This window comes from Lytechinus variegatus, chromosome 1, assembly GCF_018143015.1.
Source record: "Lytechinus variegatus isolate NC3 chromosome 1, Lvar_3.0, whole genome shotgun sequence".
Lineage (NCBI taxonomy): Eukaryota > Metazoa > Echinodermata > Echinoidea > Temnopleuroida > Toxopneustidae > Lytechinus > Lytechinus variegatus.
This window is the reverse complement of record NC_054740.1, coordinates 65,735,651-65,760,123: the sequence shown is the minus strand read 5'-3', so window position 1 is coordinate 65,760,123 and position 24,473 is coordinate 65,735,651. Positions and strand designations below refer to the sequence as shown.

The 24,473-nt window shown below is 36.4% G+C and overlaps 1 long non-coding RNA gene across 1 annotated transcript; it reads right to left on the bottom strand.

Annotated features, from left to right (window-relative positions):
* Nucleotides 1–431: 431 nt before the first annotated feature.
* Nucleotides 432–4,450, bottom strand: LOC121420156. Its single transcript, XR_005970710.1, has 4 exons — nucleotides 4,367–4,450; nucleotides 2,611–2,695; nucleotides 2,005–2,177; nucleotides 432–1,462 (listed from the first exon to the last, which is right to left on the bottom strand). It is a non-coding gene; the product is annotated as an uncharacterized LOC121420156 (long non-coding RNA).
* Between the last annotated feature and the right edge of the window lie 20,023 nt (nucleotides 4,451–24,473).

Genomic DNA, 24,473 nt, shown 5'->3' with positions numbered 1-24,473 from the left:
ACCCCCTCCCTCAACATATTCCACAACTATTCCACTGTGCAAAATTTTACGACCATTTTACTCGCCGACTTTTTACTTTGAAGTCATGCACATCTTTTGAGATCAAATTTACGATGCATGGGCATGCAGTTGGAAAATTACTCAACTTTACATAAGTGCATGTCAGACCCAAAATTGCTCCAAAACGTGATTTTGTGTACAAAGTCAATGTTGAATTTTCTCATCTTCTTCATATGGACATGATTATTTTTACTTTCACAGGTGGAATTACTTGATTTCAGCATAATTATGCTTCAAAAATATGTCCTGCCATAATTTTGGCAAAAAACAAGTTTGAAAAACAAAGATATACATAAGAAATTCATAAAACAATAAAATACATAAGAAATTCATTTTCAATTTAGGATTTTTTTTTCATTTTGATTGTTAGCAATGGTATAAAAGTATGATTTATGCAGAAATTAGCATAATTAATTAATGTTAAAGATCTGACGATTTCGGAAAAATTAACCAAACAGCATTGCACATGACATCCCCCACTATTATCATACCAATTTTCAAGGCGTTAATGTGATCATTGGCAGAGATCTCAAGGGAGGTTCATTCAACCCCCCCCCCCCCACCCCTGTAAAAAAGTGTTAAAAAAGAAGACACAAATAAATAATGAAATTCTTACTTGTACATTTAAAAAAATACCTGTTCTCGAGCAAGTCCACTGTGCAAAAAAAAAGGTAATGTGAATGGAATAGAGCTAAATAAAACATGCATGACACGGAAAACATCAAAATAGGATGTAAAATAAGAAATTAATTAATCAAGTGATAAAACAGGTGATATGCAAACAAGTCTATGTCACACACTCCCTCTTTCTTCTGTAGAAATATATTATAATGCTTGATTTTTTACAGAATTCACAATTATGAGAAAACCCTTCATCGAATTGAGTATAGGTTGCCACAATGGCTTTTTACAAAAGTTTCAGGGAGAAATCAAACCATATCTCACCTGTACTTTGAGATGATACTAGTATATTACAAAAAGAAACACTGAGTGGAGAACGTCACTTTGTCACTCATTTGCATACTGACCAGGATGTCTGTTTTGTGAAAATAAGCGAAACTTCAAAATGTCAACACTTTCTCATTTTACATCAAATTTTGATGAAATGTTTAGTGTTATGCTCATTGGACTTTTCTGTATTATATCAAAGAATTTTTTGTTGGGGTGGACTTGCCCTTCAGGAAAGTACAAGGCTTGTTTCCCTCCAGGAATTCTTGTATAGACATGGGTCCCATCGATCACTCACACAGTTGTTGTTGGGTAGTCTCAATCTCATCTCTGGTTGTTGAAGTTCTCACAAAACCTCTTTTTTCTTGCTATGGCTTGCGAAACATCTTTGATCACTCACAAACAGATGATTGCAACACTGATGCCTCATCACCACGTATTCCCTGAAATTATCCTGTAAATGAAGATATATTGCCAGAAGTTGCATCTTACTCTGCGTTTTTATTTTTATTTTTTAAGATGACAAAGAGAAAACAAAATGTAACTATTCTATTGTCTTTACATTGTAAGATTTGAAAAAAAAGACTGGTTCCCATATGGAATCATTTAAAAATTACTTTACTGGTCTAAAGGCTAAACCTATCCGTATCCCATAAATATTTGTGTGACAAACATACATTGAGCATAGCCGATGCAATACTTTTTTCAAATAACCAAGATCATGATGCAACCTCTCATATTTTTTTCTTTAATGTAAATTAGGGATTTTGGAAGAATCTGTCCACAATGGATGACAAAACATATAATTCTAATTTACATTTCTGATTGTATTATCACATGCACAGTTCATTGTAAATTAAAAACAGGCAGTTGCCAAAATTTATTATCACGTTTTACATTGAGTCTTCCTTCTTACAAGAATATCACTAATACTTGCATACACTAGGCTTGTCTTGAGATGTTATTGTCATATAACTTTCTTATTAAAATACTTACACCATACAAAAGCAGAATTGTCAATACTTGCAGAAAGGTAGTCTATCACTAGGCCCTTTGTCCCTCTTCAGGCTCAGATCATCTTCAAGCATGTTGATGAGGTAGTGTGTGGTCTCTTTTAAAAAGTTTCCTCCTGTCAACAACTCCTCATTGCAGTTCTTGTTGGCATATTCCTATTGAGTTAGAGTGAGAAGCAAAAGAAAATATTTAAACATTGAAAAAAAAATGTATTCTTAACTACCTTTACTGCGTACTGTCAAAATTAATAGGCCTACCTTTTAAATCTGCATATATTTGGTCAAATGACTTTTTTTTGCCCACAACCTAATCAGATTGCCATTCTCATAAAGTTAAATTTAAATTGATCAACTGGATCTACAAATATTTGACATTTAGGCATTATACTCTATGACCATGTGACACGGAATTTAGATCAATTCAGTCACTGTCAGATGTGTACATCAACCAAGATTGAAATTGATCAAAATAAGTGGTTCTTTATCATGACAACAAATTTTATGATAAAAAAGTTTTAGACGGTGACAAAGAAAAAATTTAGAAAATAGACAAAAGTCCACATAGAAACGACAACAAAAATGAACATACCTCTCTTACAATCCTCCTTTAATAGTCTCTCAGGACAGCCTGTGCATGTTAACTTGTAAGATGTTTTCATCCATTCAAAAATTTACTGCAGAAATAAACAAAGTACAGATAGATCTACATTAAATTAAGCTTTAAATCTAATGGACATGAAACATAATTCAACATCTCTTCAAACCTGCCAGATTTCCAACCAAAATGTAAATTCTGATTATAATTTGGGGTGATTTGTTAAAATAATCCATTCAATTAATTGTTCTACAGAATGGTGCTTCATAACGTAGCTCATCGCATTGTAGCTACATCATGTAAACAAAGTGAGTCAAGCCTATTGTATTACGCAGTGCGCAGCAAGGGATGGGAAGATTTTGCAAAAAAAATGGCCACCAGATCGATCTGATTATTTAGGCCCTATAAGAATATTTATTCCTTTTATTATATAAGGTGTAAAAAAGGTATAAAACTTAAATTTAGTGTATTTAACCAATTTGCAGTGATGTGAATATTGAAGGGGATTCCATCAATTGTTGACCAGCTTCGACACACACTGACATAGCCCTGGCCTAGCCAGGGCCTACCCAAGGCTAACCCAGGGAGCGCCGGCCCACGTAGCGGTCCGGCACCCAGGAGCTCATGTATTGACCCATACTCACGGGACAAGGGTAGATTATGGTCAAAATATCTAGCAAGATAAATTATGAAAACAATTATTATGCACTTACCACGATTATATGGATGAAGGTCTAACGAGTGGCAGTTTTCCTGACATCTCGGCACAGACTGGAACCTCAAAAAACGAAAAGTTCTCTCCTTCTACCCCCGTTTCGATCGGCCATTTTGTTACAATTCATGACAAAAATGGCCGATCGAGACGGGGGTAGAAGGAGAAAACTTTTTGTTTTTTGAGGTTCCAGTCTGTGCCCAGATGTCAGAAAACTGCCACTCGTTAGACCATCCATATAATCGTGGTAAGTGCATAATTTCTGTTTTCATAATTTATCTTGCTAGATATTTTGACCATAATCTACCCTTGTCCCGTGAGTATGGTCAATTACACGGTAAGCTCCTGGGCTCCCGGGAGTTCCCTGGGCCTGGGTTAACCCATGCCCTAGACTAGCGTGTCTAACTTGGGCTACGGCTTCATGATAAAAAACTTATAAAAAATATCAGAGTCCTCGAGGGGCGCGAGGCAAAATCTACTACATTTCTCAAGTTGGATCTGAATAAGTGAATGTTGAAAAATAATTTTTGTGATCACTAGACTACTTGGAGACAGGATCTAAGGTAGACACGGTTAGTGTTTTCCCATTCACTAAAAATTGACCCAAAATATTTTTTATGCTGTTAGTTCAGTTATTAATTCTGCAATTTTGTGCAGTTACTTTAATTAGACTACTAAGATAAGGTACAAATTAATTAAGAACAAAATTTTCTTGAATTTTGCACAATTGTGGTTGAAAGTCTGACTACTTTGGCGGCTTTGTCATGTTATCGCTATGCAGCAAGATAATATCACAATGCCTTCTCCTGAGCGAGTCGGTGGGACAGCTCTTCGTTATATTTTGACAGGACACAAAACTTCACGCGTGGGACTGGAAAATAACTTGCGTGCGATAATGCTTTTTCCATCACAAGAACACCGTTCCGCTCTTAACTTTGCATGCATTTACAGCATTAATTATAATATTTCTTCACAAACAAATACATGCAGACGTAGAAAAAAATATTCATTGTCACTATAAAATGGTAAATTACTTACGATGTTCTCACAGCTCGGCAAATATCGATATTAAGCGCTTCGCTCCTCTTCATTTTGTGCAAAGCTGATTTATCGTCGTCCATGTACTTGCTCAGCAATGTACCGAAATACTGATCTGTGATTGGTCAATGTGCCTAAAAACCATGGTTTTCCTAAAACCCACGGTTTGAAACCACCTAAAACAGTTGACTCAAAATCATGCCGAAAACCCACGGTTAAAACCATGGTTTCATTTGAAACCACCTTTGTGAATACCAAAATCAGCAAAACCCACGGTTGAAACCATGGTTTCTGCAGAAACCACCTTTGTGAATTCGGGCCAATAAGTGTTGGAGCTAGGGGAAGCAATTCAAATTTCAACACCAACATTAAGGCCAACATCGGACTTAAAATCACCCATTGTGAATAGAACGCCTACGCTGCGGTTTCAAATTTTGTGCGAACATGTGACCCCATGGAGATAGAGATGAGTATGCTAGCATAATAATCTTCTAGACTGGCATCCTCTCGAAACCAGTGCAAGAAAGTATGATGAAAGTAACATGATGAAAACTAATGTATGATACATGTATAATACCCCTTTCATAAACCTATCCTCCAATTAGCCGCTTAAGAGTAATGCGGATAATTCAATAAAAATTGCGTTCATAGACTCCAAAAAGTAATCCGCACTATTTTAATGAGCGCCCGTCCTGAAAAAGGAGGATAATCGTCATGGCAACCGCACACACCCCCTCCGATGCGGTTGCGTTGGAAAAGGGTGACCTTGTGACCGCTCCATGGCAATTATCCGCATTACTTTCGAAATGCGTTCATAAAGTCAAAATCTGGTCCCGATGCTGCTATTATGCGGATAATGCGGATAACTCTGGTCCTCGTCCGATTTTACGACCAAATTACTAGTATGCTGCTATTAGCCGCATAATTGGGTTTATGAAAGAGGTATAAGACCATCAAAAGATGGACTGTATTGTGTAGAAGTAATCTTGATGAATTAAAATTAATGTCTCCATAAAACTCATTGTGACATGTCTTCCCATCATTGAAGTCAGGAAATTCATTCATGCATGGTGTATAATTATGTGTTGAGATAACAAATCACACAATGAACTGAGACTGAAACATAAATGATTAATTAGCTCGCCAATTCAAACGTTATATTCAACCCATGGTCATAAAATTGTAGTTATCAGATATCTCACACTTGATGTCACTGGTAGAAACTATGAAGTCATTAAGATGACTGTCAATAGTTTTTGTAAAAAAAAAAAAAACGTTTAAAGAGACTTCTTGATAATGCTTAATAAAGTTTTTGTATTATTTCTTGTGTATCCTACTCTTTGAAGTACGAAATTAATATATTACAATGTGAATGGAATGAATACATAAAATGAATAAGGATATATATTCATTTATATATCAGGAAAAAAACAGCTGTATAGTTGTACCTGAAATTATTAGACTTCATGTAATTACTGGTTCGGGAATGAACCTATCCTCTAAGGTTTACATCAGGGCCCGTCTTACAATCAATCGTAACTCTAAGAGAAAATCCATCATTGTCATTTTTTTCTACAGGAAATTTGCACAATGTCTTTTGTAAACAAAGAGAAGCATGGTGAATTTTCAAGAAAACAATGCATGAATATACATCAAAGCTAGAAAATATTTTGAACAAACATGCATAATAGATTTTGACCTTGCTGGCCGTCCATAGTTGCGATTGATCGGATCAATCACAACTCTTTGTAAAAGACAGGCCCCAGAAGTTGAATTTTTGTTCAAATGGTTTAATTACCATTACCATATTTGTTACTGTCAAAAAAAAAATTCTTGGATATAAACTGTATAATACTGGGTAAAAATTGAGGGCTCACATTTTGCTATTTCATATTCCAATATTTCATAAAGTCATGCACAACTTTACTGGAGGCTTTATGAAACTATTTTCAAGGATGTTACATACACATCTGTATGTCAGGTAGTAATAAATAAACTGAAATAGTGAAAAAAGGATAAATGCTGCAAACAATTGCTAATTAAAGTTATAATTAAAAATACACAAAGATCTTTCTAAGCAGATCAAAATATTGGGAGCAATATTTATTTTGTCATTATATACATGTATGTAAAAATTTGATCTGAATAGTAGAACATGGAGAAAATACACAAAGGGTTGCTACCATTCACAGAGAGATATGGGGGGTACATTGTTTTTGTTTTATTTAATCAGTTTTGAGGATCATAATTGTTAATCATTTCAGTTTTTATATATTTAATTATAAATACAAGCCATTTCTGAACACATGAACCATTCATTTTGTCTTGTTCATTACTCTGTTAGATTGGTTTGATATTTCACCCCTTCTTTGTTTTTCCCATTTCCCGTTTTGTGTATTTTCTGGGTGAAGTCCTCTGGGAGGCAGGCTGGGGAAACGACCCCATCAAGTTTTTTTGTTCATTATGTCCCCACGTTGGAGTAATGTGTTGTGTAAAAGCTATATCTGTGCAATGCTGTTCTAAACATCGGCCATTTTTTAAGTTTTAAAATGGCTGAACTGATCTTGATAGCTTCCACCCCGGACCCAAATCTATGCATAGTGTTTTCATCTGATGCGCGCCTGGTGTGCGCTGCGCGCAGAATTTTATTTATAAAGTCCCGTTCAATGCATGTTTTTCTTTGTTTTAATGTATATAAAGCATGATAATGACCGGGAAATTAATGGTTCTTGGCAATCAGCCGGCCCCTGTGGTTATTGGGTGGAGATGACGGTGGTCTTGATGACAATGAAAGGGGAATATGATCATGATGGTTCTCGAGTTTATGATGGTGTCAATGGTCAGATTTGGCGGTGGTACTGATAATGGTGGTGGTTGTATAGTGGTGGTGGGGTATTATAATGGCGATGATGTTGATGGTTGTGGTCAGTGGCGGCGCTGCAGGAGAGGCATGCAGGGGTGACCTCATCCTATGGTTTTTAAAATTTTATTTTCAAGTTTTGAAAAAGGAAGAGAAATCTGAAGAGAATGCAAAAGACGCGTATATAAAGACAGGCATACGAGGTCTTGGGGTTGTTACTCTTCATCACCTCTAATTTAAACAAGATAAAAAAGGGGCCGTTTCGCCCCCAATCCAATTCCTCGACACCGCCCCTGGTTATAATGGAGATGATGGTGTTGAATGATTATATTCGAAGTGTTCATAATGGAGGGGCGGGTCCCATTTTCGCCACAGGGGGAGGGAGAAATATTTTCATCCAAATTTCTCCCATTAGCCCCTGAAAGCTCTTTTTTTTGCAGGGTCATCCTCTCTAAAGTAAAGACTGAATTTACAAACTTTTGGATATATTGTTTATTCAGACCTGAATATTGTACATTCTGAGCATTTTCTTAATCATGACCAAATGATGTGTTTTTAAAAAAAAAAACAATATAACTTGTATCTAATTTGACGCGAAGCGCCTGGACTGTTTTTTTTACACGCTGAACCGAAAAGGGCCTGTTTTGGAACTGTGTAGAGTGACTCATGAGGAGAATACAAATCTCACCAACTAAATAATGCTAGCGCGAAGCGCGTGCAGAAAAAGTATTGATATTCCGATCCGAAAAGCTTGACATTCTTAGCTGTCATAAATAATCAAACCTAAAGATTTGACTACAATCAGCCCAAATCAAAGAATCAATCTCTCATACCACAAGCACCCTTGTTTAAAGTGAACTATATGACGTAGTCAACGAACACATCAGTAACATCACTGCACAATAAATATTCCGGTTTAAAGTTGTTCATTACAAACTGTATTATTTCGAGTTTCAAATCATATTTCAATGTCATTCAACATAATTTCATGACTAACTATATCGACTTTCAAGTAATTCAAAATTATAAGTTTCATTTCATGAGTTGAGAATTTCAATATGGAACGAGAAATATTCAATATGGAGTTGGAGAAAAGAACGTTCCGAACATCATTTTGGGGAAGATAATTAAATCAAAGGACTTCTCTGATTGTTTGCGGATTCAGTCCAAATGTCCATATGATTTCAATGGAGATGGATACCAAGGAGTTGATTGGACATGAATATCGATGACTGATGGCGTAAAATGACGAATGTCGAAGGAAAACGAAGAATGCCGAATGTCGAAGAATAACGAAGAATGACGAAGTGTGTCAAAGAATGAAGTCGTCGAAACTTGACGCGGTGTGACGATGCACCCAGAAGCTGTCAGGAAAGCTAAAAATTCAGTGATCAGGATTGCTGAAGCATTTTAGCATAGCCCCAACAAAGACATACTGCCCATTACTTACATCTCTCTGACCAAAGGACCCTTGAAAATTTAATAATATCCCATTTTCCAAAATGGCATATCCTAAAGTTTCAACATTTTCAAATACTTTTATTAATAATTATGTTTCAATACCCGTCTTTCTTGTTATTCATTGTGCATAGCCAAAATTTACACTAGTATTAATTCCTCAGTAAATTATATCAATCCTTATAAAGTCAACACAAAGTCACTTCTGAAAATTATCAAACAAGCGCTCACTCCAACACTGTACAAAGTATACTTGCGAAAATTAATTAAGACAATCACATATGTCTCGCCTAGCCGACTGACAAGAAAGCATCGGTGTTTCTTTCATTTTCAGAGACAAAGTCTTGAGTACAACTCAATATCATAATAGTCCTTTAGATCAATAATAATTTAAAGATGAAATAAGGAGTGATAAGAATATTTAATAAACTCACCGCATCTGTGGATAGAGAAACTCAAGAGAGTGGTTAACTAAATGTTACCAAAACAAAACTTGAGGGCAATTTCTTGCTGGCTCCTTGGAACACAGCCTCAATCAAAGAGAAACAAAATGAATGTGAAACCCTCTCTGTACACAGCAGCAATTACATGTAGGTGCACTGTAAACCAGATTTCGGGCGGGAATCTAAAATGATTTTGTTTTTTTCTTCACCTGTTGAGAACCAGGGAACTACAATAAAAGGACCTGCAAGAACTGAACAGGCCTATAACCCTTTCTTAATCAAGTGACTTAACACATACATGTAGTCCTACAATGACGAAAAACACAACAAGGCCAAAATATGAGCAATTTAAAGTTATATCCTTTCAATCAAAACATTCATCATCACAAGCGTATAGACGGGGGGGGGGGGGGATGCCGCCAAATTTTCACGACCAAGAAAAATATGAGAAAAGAGAAAAAAAAAAAAAAGGAAAGGTAAAGGAAAATTGAGAAATATAATATTTCAATTTTGATTATTTCATGTAAAAATCTATCACAAGCTTGAATTTTGTGTTAAAAATGTTATTTATTTTTTCCTCGCCGCTCTCTCGAAGATTTGAATGAACTGTGCCGATGCTCCATGTCTGGCCCCTCGATTTGTTTTTATTATTTACACTATGCTTGTGATAACACCGTTTGGCATAAAAATTTCTATGTTAGCACAATTCTATGTGAAATGATTTTTTTTTCTATTTTGTTGTAGTGACAATTTTCACAAAATAGTTGAATTACTTTTGTTAAAAATTATCAGGATATTCGAGCGCGAAGCGCGAGGTGATGATTTGTTGTTGTTGACATGATGATGGTGGTGGTGCTTGCGGTGATATTTCATCATCGACTCATTTGAATAATTGCATATTACATTAAAATATGCACCTTTTGAATTCAAATATTTTTAATGCATTATTTCCATTCATTGCTCCTCAACTCTCTCTCTCACATTTTCCCTTCCTTTTCTGCCTCTCTCACATGTTGTTCTCTTTCTTTGCCTTTCTCTACCTCCCTGTCTGCCCCTCTCTCTCTCCCTCCCTCCCCCTCTCTCTCTTAATTGTACCATTTCCTTTTGCTTATTTTGATGTGCATAATGCCTTTTTTTTCTTTTGTGATGACTCTTATAATGAAATGTTTTCGTTTTCGTCATGTTATGAATTATATGTTTTAAATTAAAATACAGAACCCTGTGGAATTGTGTAATTTCACACATCTGTTTGTATAACACTGAACAGGCTACTCTGGATCAAGATTTGCAATAAATGAATAAAATAAATACCTTCCCCTTTTCGATAGAACAATCAGAAGTGATGCGAATGATCAACATTCGCATCTTTTCTGATAGCTTTCTGGCCAAAAGAAAAAAAAAAGAAATGAAATGAACCACCATGTCAGGCGCGGATCATCCATGGGTCCGAGGGGGTCTTGCCCCCCTCAAGAAAAATGAGAAAGGAAAAGGGGGAAAGGAAGAGAAGAAAAAGAGAGGAGAGGAGGAAAGGAAGAAAAAGAGAGAGAGGAAGAGAGGAAAGAAGAAAAGAAACAAAAAAGAGAGAAGAAGAGGGGAAAGGAACAGAAGGAGAAAACAACTTTTTTATAAATAAATTTTGCCCGATACACCATATTTGGCCCCCTCAATTTTTTTGGTGCATTAAGCCACTGCTTGGTCCCGATAATCATAATCCCATTTTTTTTTTCATTCTCATCTTACCTTTGAAGAGTTTGCATTGAACAAATACTCGACCGTTTAATCCGTATTTGCTCTTTTTATTTATTTGTCCCTTTTTCTTAAGTTTAAGTTATTAATCATTTACCCTTCTAATAATTACACATCCATTAAAAGACGATGTTGGTCATATTCTGTCTTCCAACTATTAAAAATTTGCTAGCTCGCTCGCTATCATATTGACACCTACTGCCATTCACTACTTTATATACCGACAAACCCTTTACAATATAGCCGTCGAAAACAGAATCTTGATAAGCCTTGAACAGAGAGATGGAAGTATTAGTGTACACATTTACAGGAAATACGTATACATTGCAGTGATGTGATAACTACACACCACTTGAAATAATTTTTTTTAACACCATCTTGTCTTAACTACTTAAAATTAGCTCACGCTTCGCTCTTTTACATACTGATATTGACTGTAATTCATCACTTTATATCACAACAATTATTCATTGCAATGCAGTCATCAAGAAAAACATCATTGCAGGCCTCTAAACTGGATGATGATAGCATTATCTACGCGGTCGTTTACCCCGGCCGTATACATATCCATTAGTGAGGGCGGGGGTGTCCCCAAAATTTTGACTTTTAAGGTGAATATGTTGATATTATCCCCCAACTGCTCTGACCGGATTTACGCCAGTGGTATTTTTTGTTTAGATTATTGGAGAAAGTGAGCCTACGTGCAGCAGTATTTTGCCTTCTTGAAAAAAAATGCGAACACAGGAGAATGGTTTGGCTGAATTATCACTTGTAGTTTAGTCAATTAATAGTCGTTTTTATTTCGAAATTAACATTTTTTGCTAGCTATTCCCCCTCCCCCCCAAAAAATATAACAAAAAATCCTATTTTTTTCTCTGTTATTTTAAGGATTTGGCGTATTTAAGCCGATTTCAGACGTGCCGAGGAAATCATTATATTTCCAGTCTTGTGATCCAATCTTCAAGCCATAATACCATATAGCCAATGTTAGGAGGGTATTGAAATTGCCCGCGGCCCCGCAGCGATCCCCAAAGCACTTTAAATCTTCCAAATGTCGTATGATGCCATCTATGCATAAATCATATTCTGACTGGCGCAGCGACGACAAGGCGCGTCGAAAATGACGCCAGAGATGAACGAGGTTAATGCCACGAAGTGCCAGCAGAGGAAGGATAAAAACCACGATCTTCTCCGAAAATATGTGTGCATTCATCACATTGATGGTGATGGATTCTTGTGTTGTTTGGGCGTTGTGCAAGGCTTGGTAATTCCAGCTCAGGTGTACAGCGAGCCCGAGAGTTGCGAGGTTGACCGTGAACAGCATCCAGTAATGAATGACGTAGTTGAAGATTTGGAAGTCACGATAGGTTTCGGATAGGCGCCCTCGGCAAAAATCCAACCTACATTAATGAAAAGAACAAAACAAATGCACAAGTGATAGATCGGGTCTCGCAAGTACACCGGTGTCTGTTTCGCGATTACAATCCAACACACCTAGGTCTACAACACAATGAAAAAGGTAATTACAAAAATGATTCATACCTTTTCTTATGTTTGACGATAAAAGCGAGGTCGACCTCCATCTCGTTTTCAAATGATCTCCTCATGAGGAACAGAAAGGCACAGAAAGCGACAAAAACGAGGAATAAGAAAGACACGAGCGTCGATTCGAATTCCCAGAGTCCATGACGGTGTTCGACGAGGGAACCGAGTGCGATCTTGATGGCGGCATCGATCATAATCCATACAACGCCAGCAACAATGAACCAGGTGCCGTCTGGTGATCGACCACGACTTCGTGTGGATGCATTGGACAGATACTGGAGTCTGCGCATGACGAAGTCCTGATGGAGGATCGTTGGCCAACTCCGTAGTTGGGGCTTGAACTCATTCGTGGATGGGGAAGGACACCGATTACCTTTCATATCAAGAGCAAAATCCAACGCTTAAATTATTAAAGTATTATAATCTTAATTATCATTGTTTGTATTCTCTTCCCTCTAAGGAGATCTTCAGAGTCAATACGACTTGAACTCTTCAATGGAAATGATAGATGTATTACACATTATATTTTTATTTATAATAATTAAAAATATAATTGTGAATTCCTTTTTTTTTAATCTATGTCGGGGTGTCGGGGTTTTTTTTGCAACGGTTGATCAACAGTCTTCCATGATGATGATGATTGATGATGATGATGATTTTGATTAAGATGCTGCTGATGATGATGACTACGACGACGACAATGATGATAAATTTTAACATCAGCAAAATATCTCATCATCTATTAAGAAAAAAACAAAGTCTACATTGGCAAACTGGATATATGGCCTACTTGTAGTCCTATTATGATTACAATATTTCTGGTCAACACACACACAATCATGTATGTGTTTATTGAAAAAAAATAGCGGAATATCAAGACTTACCATTGAAAAGATTTACAAGGTGCGAATAGAAGCAAATGAGGGGAACGGATCCTATAATACCAAGGAATGAGAAATACGACGTCAGGTGCATGATCTGGTCTTTCTTGCCGAAATACTTCGTAATATAGATCCAAGCAAGATATAAAGTGGCCGCCGTTAGGATTGTCATGGTAAAAAATGAGATGAGACTTCCAATGTAACGGTGCCTGGGACCATGGCCTGAAAGTTTGAGAAGTAATTTGACGGGTCAAAAATCATTTAATTCATTCATTTATTGTAAAAAAAGGATGAGCAACAGTAGAGACTAAATGGGTCAATTTACATAAACTGTTCCAGGAAGAATGAAATGCATATAATGTTCTTGCAAAAAAATATAATAAGCTATGTGTAGCGAAAATGATATAAGGAATATTGCTTATAGCCATGAAATGAAAGGAGGGGTATGAGCCGTTTGTCCAAACAGACATTTTGTGAAACAATTTTGCAGAAACATCCATGCACAAGAGATCGTTATTTGCAATCGAATTATGAAATGCCCTATAATGACCTCGATGGCATAATTATGTTCTTGTGGGTTTATCTCTTCTTGCCTTCCAGAATGGATCACCAAAAAATGCTACTATTACAGTCCCGGATTACAGTTAATATGATATATCAAAATTTCTCATTCCAATTAAAGGACCTAAATAATGACATGATTGAGGTGTGCGATTAATGAACCATAGAGTTGGCGTCCAGATTATAGGGGGAGGGGGCGGTGATTGGGGTCCATTCCCTCGCAAAGTTTCCCCCACAGAGAAAAATAAAATAAAGATAAAAAATAAAGAACAAAGAGAAGGAGTAAGATCAATTAGTTGTGAAATATATCAAAAGCTATCACAAAATTAGATTTTCATTTTTAAAAAACACACCATATGTAGTGCTATTCGCTCATTTCGCCACTGAGCTGAGAATTAATGCAATATTGCGAGGATAGGAAATATTTTCTTTGGAGACGTGTGGGCATGTATTAAAATAATAAAATGATCATGTTAATGATAAAAACGTTTTCATTTTATCATTATTCGACTATACGAGAGTTTACTCAAAGCTTGCGTGATGGGGACAATGTTCAGATTTTAAAAATGAACAATCATGGCAGTGATATGGTGAGACTGAACATACGATGATAGTGGTTGTGGTGCTAGGATGGTGACGATGTCGTTGGCTGCCATGATTCTGAATATTTGTTTTGTTGGTGGTGACGATGGCAAAATCAGGGGAAAAAATCAACATGATAATGATTTTACTTATAATGTTTTTGGGAGAAGGCTATGATGAGGATCAATTGCTGGTAGGATAGGGGTTGGGTGTCCGGACGCTTTAAAATGTTGAAAAACCTTTTTTTTGCTTTGGATTGCACAAAAATATAAATTCAATAGCACTAGGTCTAGATGTAATTTATTTTAATTATGTTCTTTACAATATTGCCTAAGAATATGTACTACAAAATGATGAAACTTTGTTAACATTTTAAATGGCCGTTTTACAATCGATTGTCCGGACACACAACAATTGGATATACCACGGCACGCTTACCTGTTTCACTTGTCGGAAGAGGCCTGGCATCGCCGTCCCAAGCCAAACTCTTACAAACTTCACATTCCACAGAGCGTGATGATCGTTGCGCTCTGCCTCCGATTTCTTGGTCATTGGTACGCTGAGAACTCGCTCGTTCTCGACCGCGACCATGGACTCGAGTAGGCAAAGGCGAGCCGTTGCAACCACGGATTTCAAAAGGTGAGACAAACTCTTCGTCGAAAACGTTGGGTACTCTACCGTCATCGTGCGAATCCCTGCTAGCGTCGTCGTCATCGTAATCGTCCAGCCCACCTCCTCGACCTTCCCACATCACGCACTGGTCGCATTTCTTCTTGATTGTAATGGGGCGGGGGTAAAAAATACCCAACAACTGGAGGCTGGTCTCGATCAAACGGGTCCATTTCGTTATTGCACTCATGTTAACTTTTCGCGATATTCCCACAGCGTTACAACCACAACGTTAACCATGTAACGTTGTGGGTTTGTTTCAATGTAAAAATACAGTGATACGATCCGGTCAGTTCTTCTCGGTTTATTAATAGAATGTCCTCCCGTGCATGTCATAAATTTGACTCCAGCATCAGCTACTGTTGCATTTTATGGATATACAGTATACAGCCTAATATATGATAGAAACCATCAATTACTACTTATAAAGTTATCTTCTGACCGAAACTGTAAAGGCATCACTCTATTCATAAGTTCCCTATTCATTATTGTCATTGGCGCAAAGTGAATCCGGTCTTAGGCTTGGCGGGAAGCGAGGGGGGGGGTTAGTCATAATAATAATGAGCTAAAAATTCATATTTAGGGGCCCGGGCACTTCCACATCAAGGGCTAAATGTATACGGATACGCGGGGTACAAAAAACGTGATAATATTACTATTGACACCCTTGGTAATGTCAAGAATGTCCTATGACGATTTTTCTTTCTCGATGGCCGTTTTAATGGTTTTGTTGTGACTATGACTATTGAATTATAATGTGGCTGAACATGTCCCTATTAACCGCGTAGCCAGGATTTAATTTTGGAGGTGCGAAGCGCGCTCCCGGAGGGGGGGGGATGCAGGGAGGGGGAATTTCCCTCTCCCGCACCAAATTTAAATCAAATAAAGACGTCTCTTGTGTCTGTAATACCCTTATCAACTCGAATTCAATTGACTTGCTGTGATAAAAACAAAACCTGTTTTCAAACGAAAAGATGAGCGCCTCAAAATGGGAAAAGATTGAGGAATTCAAAATAATTCCTCTTACCGGCGATGATGTTGTTGGCTGTGGTCAGTTGCGGCGCTGCAGGAGGGGCATGCATGGGGGACCTCGCCCCATGGGTGGTTTTTTTTTCAAGTTATAAAAAAGGGAAAAGAAATCTGAAGAGAATGCAAAAGACGCGTATATAAAACAGGCATACGAGGTCTTGGGGCTGTTACTCTTCATCACCTCTGTAATTTAAACAAGATAAAAAAAGGCTGTTTTGCCCCAAATCCAATCCCTCGACACCGCCCCTGGTTATAATGGAGATGATAGTGTTGAATGATTATATTGGAGGTGGTCATAATGGAGGGGTGGGTCCCATTTTCGCCACTCGGGGGAGGGAGAAATATTTTCATCCAATTTTCCCCGATTAGCCCCTGAAAGCTCCTTTTTGGCAGGGTCATCCTCTCTAAAGTAAAGACTGAATTTACAAATTTTTGGATATATTGTTTATTCAGACCTGAATATTGTACATTCTGAGCATTTTCTTAATCATGACCAAATGATGTTTAAAAAAAAAACAATATAAATTGTATCTAATTTGACGCGAAGCGCCTGGACTGTTTTTTTTACACGCTGACCCGAAAAGGGCCTGTTTTGGAACTGTGTAGAGTGACTCATGAGGAGAATACGAATCTCACCAACTAAATAATGCTAGCGCGAAGCGCGTGCAGAAAAAGTATTGATATTCCGACCCGAAAAGCTTGACATTCTTAGCTGTCATAAATAATCAAACCTAAAGATTTGACTACAATCAGCCCAAATCAAAGAATCAATCTCTCATACCACAAGCACCCTTGTTTAAAGTGAACTATATGACGTAGTCAACGAACACATAAGTAACATCAATGCACAATAAATATTCCGGCTTGAAGTTGTTTATTACAAGCTGTATTATTTCGAGTTTCAAATCATATTCATTTCAATGTCATTCAACATAATTTCATGACAATATATATTGACTTTCAAGTAACTCAAAATAATAAGTTTTATTTCATGAGTTGAGAATTTTAATATGGAATGAGAAAATATTCAATCTGAAATTGGAGAAAAGAACGTTCCGAACATCATTTAGGGGAGGATTATTAAATCAAATGACTTCTCTGATTGTTTGCGGATTCAGTCCAAATATTTTTTTTTTTAAATGAAGATGGAGACCAAGGAGTTCATTGGAAATGAATATCGATGACTGATGACTTAAAAAGACGAATGTCGAAGGAAAATGAAGAATGCCGAATGTCGAAGAATAACGAAGAATGACGAAGTGTGTCGAAGAATGACCTCATCGAAACTTGACGCGGTGTGACGATGCACCCAGAAGCTGTCAGGAAAGCTAAAAATTCAGTTTATCAGGATTGCTGAAGCATTTTAGCATAGCCACAACAAAGACGTACTGCCCATTAGTAACATCTCCCTGACCAAATGACCCTTAAAAATTCAATAATATCCCATTTTCCCAAATGGCATATTCTTAAGTTTCAACATTTTTAAATACTTTTATTAATAATTATGTTCCAATACCCGTCTTTCTTGCTATTCATTGTGCATAGCCAAAATATACACTAGTATTGATTCATCAGTAAATTGCATTGTAAATTTTAACCCCAATCCTTATAAAGTCAACACAAAGTCACTTCTGAAAATTATCAAACAAGAGCTCACTCCAGCACTGTTCATAGTCATGACAGTATACTTAAGATAATTATTTAATTGAAGCAATCACTAGGGTCTTGCCCATAGACAAGACCAATATTGGGAGAATTTGAATTCAAGGAGCATTTTGGGGTAAAAGTTGGAAACCGGTCTATTTCACCTAATTTGAATGTGCTGAATCTGATAAGACCGGTTCCCAAGCCACTTTTTAATGTCTTGACCACCTAATTTGCATAAACAAAATGGCTGCCAAATTGACCATTTAAAATCTTATTTCTACAACATTCTTTTATAATACTCGCTTTCATCGACACGGATACTGCAAAATCCTGCATACATAACATGTACCATTCGGGAAAATTTGTTATTTCTGTTTTCGGCTAATTAATTATGCAAATTTATGCATATTTTGCAATATTATGCTATGAGTTGATAATTACACGTAAACGTATATCAATTTGGGTACAAATAACATTTGTATCATTATGATGATTGTTTGGCCCTTAAATATAATATTTAGGTCATTTTTTTTCTATGTATTTTAGCGTTCTTTTTTTTTTCATGTTCCTGTATTTTCTGCCATTTGCTTTGGATTTGTTTGATATGAGATTTATAAAAAACTAATATCAATGGCAAACAAATATTAAGCTTCAATAATTAAATCATTTGATAATCTTCTTTTGCCACAAATGTTAATTGTACTCAGGAACAAATACACACACATGCTCCCACACCCACACCTGTTTATAGAAAGTATTATACTTGCGAGGTATAGTAGACATGCCCAATACAAAAACACTTTGATGCCAGTTATCCTATAATCATGCCAATTACCAATTCAATGAACCCCTATGAGAAGAACAGTTTAGGAGTTGGAAAACCTGTAATCATGCTGAAATTAAATTTCTTGAAAGAGAAATATGTTTTATAACAGATCTTATAATTAAATAAATGTATGACTTAAGCAGTGTAGCTTATCAATCTGATATAAGTATCAGTACATTGTTAAAATCGTTGTAGCAAAATTATATCATTTGATTCAGCTCCATCAGAACTATAATCATAGCACTTAACCAAAGAACAATTTGTGACAAATGCAAAGGGTCTGTATTACTGGATCACTTGCTATAATTTTTTGGTAATTACCGATTTATTCATTTATTTGGCAACGATACATTTTCCCCAAGTCAACCATCAAAGTGATAACTGAAAACTACAGCTTCTATCCTATCCTTGCCTTTGAAGATTCTTTTACAAACGATACTGAATACAGAAGAGGAAATGATAAAAAACATTTGGCTAAACACAGATTAGCTCCATGGTAAAAAAAAGGGCGAAACGAGGAGGCTTCCAGCACAGTCACTGCCCAATGCAGAACAAATTTTCACACTGCGTTCTATGGTTAAAAAGTGCTCGGGATGCCTGATGAAGGTAAACCAGCATGTAGACAGTTGCAGAAGTCCAGTCTAGAGGTTATCCGGTTATGGATGATATTTTCTGCACCACCTCAAGTAAGACAATGTCTTATCTCAGCAATATTGTGGAGCTGGTAATATGCAGATTGGCAGACATCTGATGTGCATTTCTTCATGCTCATTTTTCTATCAAAGACTACGCCAAGAGATCTAGCCTTGCATACTGGAGATATATAGATTCCTCAACTATTAAAACAGACTGGAGTTGTAGTCATAATAATTACGCATATATATGGAGATGACAGAACAAGATACTTCGCTTTTTATCGTTAAGCTCCAGGAAGTTGACCTTCATCCAAAATCGAATCCTCAATGGCAGCACCAACAACAGCAGCTGCACGAACCTCTGTATCTAACTTTTGGATCAAAAGTGAGGTATACAGCTGGATGACATCAGCATAGAAGTGCATACCAAGACCATGAAGCCACACTATAGAGCCAAGAGGAGTGATGTACAGTTTGAAGAGTAAGGGACCAAGGACAGACTCCCAAGGAACTCCATAGCAAAGGGTATTCACAGGATACTGCACGCCATTGATGAATACAGCTTCATACAGCTCTGTTGGCAAGGTAAGAGGAAAGCCATTGGAGTGCAGAATCATCAATTCCAAAACAGACTGTCAGTCTTCCAAAAAGAATGACATGTTCAGTGGTATCAAAACCGGTTGTCAAGTTAAAAATAACTTAGGCAACTGTTTTCCTCATAGAAACAGATATCCTGGCTCTACAATCGAAGAAAATTTTCGACCTAGACTTTGATGGTGAAATATCAGACTCGCATGCCTATCAGAGCTTTGTAAGCTATTGGATACTGTCAGGTACCCACCATCCTCTGAAAGATATCTTCGCCAGATGTGTGAATATCAGAAGTTTGATAAATGGCCAAAGGGACATTACATGAATCACTGCGGTATTAAAAAGGTGCACTCCGAGCATTTTAACACCTGAAACAAGATCTGGTCAGACAGCAGATTGTCTCTCAAGACAAAGTTTATGTTTCTCTATGGATCTGTGACATGAGAATCGGACAAATCTCAAGAATACAAACACGATGACTTCGATACGAACTGCCGCCGCAGAATAATTGTACTAAATTGGTTTGATTTCAACAATTAGAGATGACTTTTATAATATGAGGCTGCCCTATCAATGAAATATGGAACACCAAATCGAGCTGACATTCATCATTCAACACCACGAAGGTGAAGGTGTATATCAAGCTGGGGGAAGCTGGATGCCTCTAAGTTGGATGAAGCGACAAACCGTGATAGGACAGGTGCAGTGCTGCATTGGAAAATATATATTATGGAGATGCACAGGTAATCTGTTTATGAAGTCTAATGATCAAAATTTTTTATTGAAAGGATATGCAGTGACTAATTCGTAGTGGAACTTTAAGAAATCACAGTCTGGCTTTTAAAACATGGAAAACGGTCTAATTGATAGGTACAATGAGATATTAGATGGATTATATGCGGGTTCAGTTCTGAGAATTTGTTTTTCAAAATTAGGACTATTTGACAAGCATAATGGAGAAACACACAGGCCATGTCATTCCAGCAGACTGTTTTCACTTCATTTTGCTAAAGAACGACACACTAAATATATATACATGTGTGTGTGATCAGATTCTGTTGGTAGGGGAACATAACTTCTCCAAAGGATATTAAATGCAACTAATTGATTATTAGGACTTGAGAATTACAGTACTGTCATAATTCAAATTTAATAATTCATCATCTAAAATTGTAAATATGAATAGATTGATTGATATCATAATTCAATACCATTTTATACTAAAAATTTAAGCAATTAATAGTGACACTCGCTTGAATACTGATCGGTTCCTGAAATTCGTTGGGTCTCCACCAGTGTGCTTTTAAACGGGAAGGCACTCCCTGCACGAATTTACCTTAGCAGATGTGGGTGCACCTATTTATGCCCATGGATATATACGAATAAAATGTAAAAAAGTGATTACATAATTAAATCATTGAAGCTGATTATTTTCTTCCAGTGATAATCAATACCTTGACAGATTCCATAAAAACATGTACAAATAAGGGACAAAATACAAAGAATTACATGAGAAATAAAAAAACAATAAAATACATTATTATTCACTGTGATATTATATTCTAAGGGTCGTACAATTATTTGTAATGATGCAAATGCTATTTGTACCAAAAATATAAACATTTGAGCTGAAATTATCAAATTATAGCATAATGATCCAAAATATGCATAAATTTGCATAATTAATTAGCCACAAGCAAAAATAACAAATTTTCCAGAAATGTACACGCATGTATGCAGGATTTTGCAGTATTTATGTCTGTGAAAGCAAAATTATAGAACATTGTCGAAATAGTATTCTGAATTGTCAATTTGGCAGCCATTTTGTTTATGCAAATTAGGTGGTCAAAACATGAGAAATCAGCTAGGAAACTGATCTTATCAGATTCAGCATATTTGAATTGTGTGAAATAGTCCGGTTCCAAACTTTTACCTAAAAATTCTTCTTAAAGTTTATATATAGGCCTCTTTTTCCAGAATGGCTCTAGTCTATGCATAGATTTGCATAATTAATTAGCCGTAAACCGAAATAGCCAATTTTTCCTAATGGTACATGTTATGTATGCAAGATTTTACAGTATCCATGTCTGTGAAAGCGAATATAATTAGAGAACATTGTAAAAATAATATTTTGAATGGCCAAATTGGTAGCCATATTGTTTATGCAAATTAGGTGGTCAAAACATGAGAAATCAGCTTGGGAACCGATCTTATCAGATTCAGCATATTTGAATTGTGTTAAACAGTCCGGTTCCCAACTTTTACCCCAAAATGCTTCTTAAAGTTTATATAGGCCTCTTTTTCCAAAATGTTTCTAGTCTACAAGCCAACTGACAAGAAAGCATCGGTTTTCCTTTTATTTTCAAAATCTTGAGTACTACTTACCATGCTTACAATAACTATAGTCCTTTAGATCAATACTAATTTAAAGCTGAAAAAAGGAGTGGCAAGAACATTGAATAAACCATTCACCGCATCTGTGGATAGAGAAACTCCAGAGTGGTTAACTAAAAGTTAACAAAACGAAAATTGAGGGTCATTTCTTGCTGGCTCCTCGGAACACAACCTCAATCAAAGAGACACAGAATGAATGTACAACCACTTTGTGTGCACAGCAGCAATTACATGTACATGATGTAGGTGCACTGTAAACCAGATTTCGGGCGGGACCAGGAATCTAAAATGTTTTTGTTTTTCTTCACCTGTTGAGAACCAGGGAACTACAATAAAGGACCTGCAAGAACTGACTAGGCCTATAAGCCTTTCTTAATCAAGTGACTAAACACATAGTCCTACAATGACGAAAAACACCACAAGGCCAAAATATGAGCAATTTAAAGTTATATCCTTTCAATCAAAACATTCATCATCACAAGCGTATAGACGGGGGGGGGGGGATGCCGCCAAATTTTTTACGACCAAGAAAAATATGAGGAAAGGAAAGGTAAAGGAAAATTGAGAAATATAATATTTCAATTTTTATTATTTCATATAAAAATCGATCACAAACTCGATTTTTGTGTTGAAAATGTTATTTATTTTTTCCTCGCCGCTCTCTCGAAGATTTGAATGAATTGTGCCGATGCTCCATGTCTGGCCCCTCGATTTGTTTTTATTAATTACGCTATGCTTGTGATAACACCGTTTGGCATAAAAATTTCTGTTAGCACAATTCTATGTGAAATGATTTTTTTTCTATTTTGTTGTAGTGACAATTTTCACAAAATAAATGAATTACTTCTGTTAAAAATTATCAGGATATTCGAGCGCGAAGCGCGAGGTGATGATTTGTTGTTGTTAACATGATGATGGTGGTGATGGTGGGGTGCTTGCGGTGATATTTCATCATCGACTCATTTAAATAATTGCATATTACATTAAAATATGCACCTTTTGAATTCAAATATTTTTAATGTATTATTTCCATTCATTGCTCCTCAACTCTCTCTCTCTCCCTCTCACATTTTCCCCTCCTTTTCTGCCTATCTCACATTTTGTTATCTTTCTTTGCCTTTCTCTACCTCCCTGTCTGCCCCTCTCTCTCTTAATTGTACCATTTCCTGGCTTAGTTTGATGTGCATAATGTCTTTTTTTTCTTTTGTAGTGACGACTCTTATAATGAAATGTTTTCGTTTTCGTCATGTTATGAATTATGTGTCTTAAAATAAAATACAGAACCCTGTGGAATTGTGTAATTTCACACATCTGTTTGTATAAAACTGAACAGGCTACTCTGGATCAAGATTTGCAATAAATGAATAAAATAAATACCTTCCCCTTTTCGATAGAACAATCAGAAATGATGCGAATGATCAACATTCGCATCTTTTCTGATAGCTTTCTGGCCAAAAGAAAAGAAAAGAAATGAACCACCATGTCACACTGTTAGAAAAAATAAAAGAAGTTCCTGCAGCAGAGTCTCGAGAACACCTGTAATCTTACCGAATTGCGTAATAATCATTCTCTAAATTCATAAAACAAGAATTTTTCTGCAATTTAACAGAACAGGTCTGTTTAAAAAAGGGAAAAAGGGTGTTTCATTCAAGGAAATTTGTAAGATTCCATACATCAAATACCAATTTCCTGTAAGATTACGCAATTCGGTAAGATTACAGGTGTTCTCGAGACTCTGCTGCAGGAACTTCTTTTATTTTTTCTAACAGTGCAGGCGCGAATCATCCATGGGTCCGAGGTGGTCTTGCCCCCCTCAAGAAAAATGAGAAAGGAAGAGAGGGGAAAGGAAGAGAAGAAAAAGAGAGGAGAGGAGGAAAGGAAGAAAGAGAGAGAGAGAGAAAGAGGGGAAAGGAACAGAAGGAGAAAGCAACTTTTTTATGATTAAATTTTGCCCGATACACCATATCTGGCCCCCTAAATTTTTTTGGCTCATTTTACCACTGCTTGGTCCCGATAATCATAATCCCATTTTTTTTTCATTCTCATCTTACCTTTGAAGAGTTTGCATTGAACAAATACTCGACCGTTTAATCCGTATTTGCTCTTTTTATTTATTTGTCCCTTTTTCTTAAGTTTAAGTTATTAATCATTTACCCTTCTAATAATTACACATCCATTAAAAGACGATGTTGGTCATATTCTGTCTTCCAACTATTAAAAATTTGCTAGCTCGCTCGCTT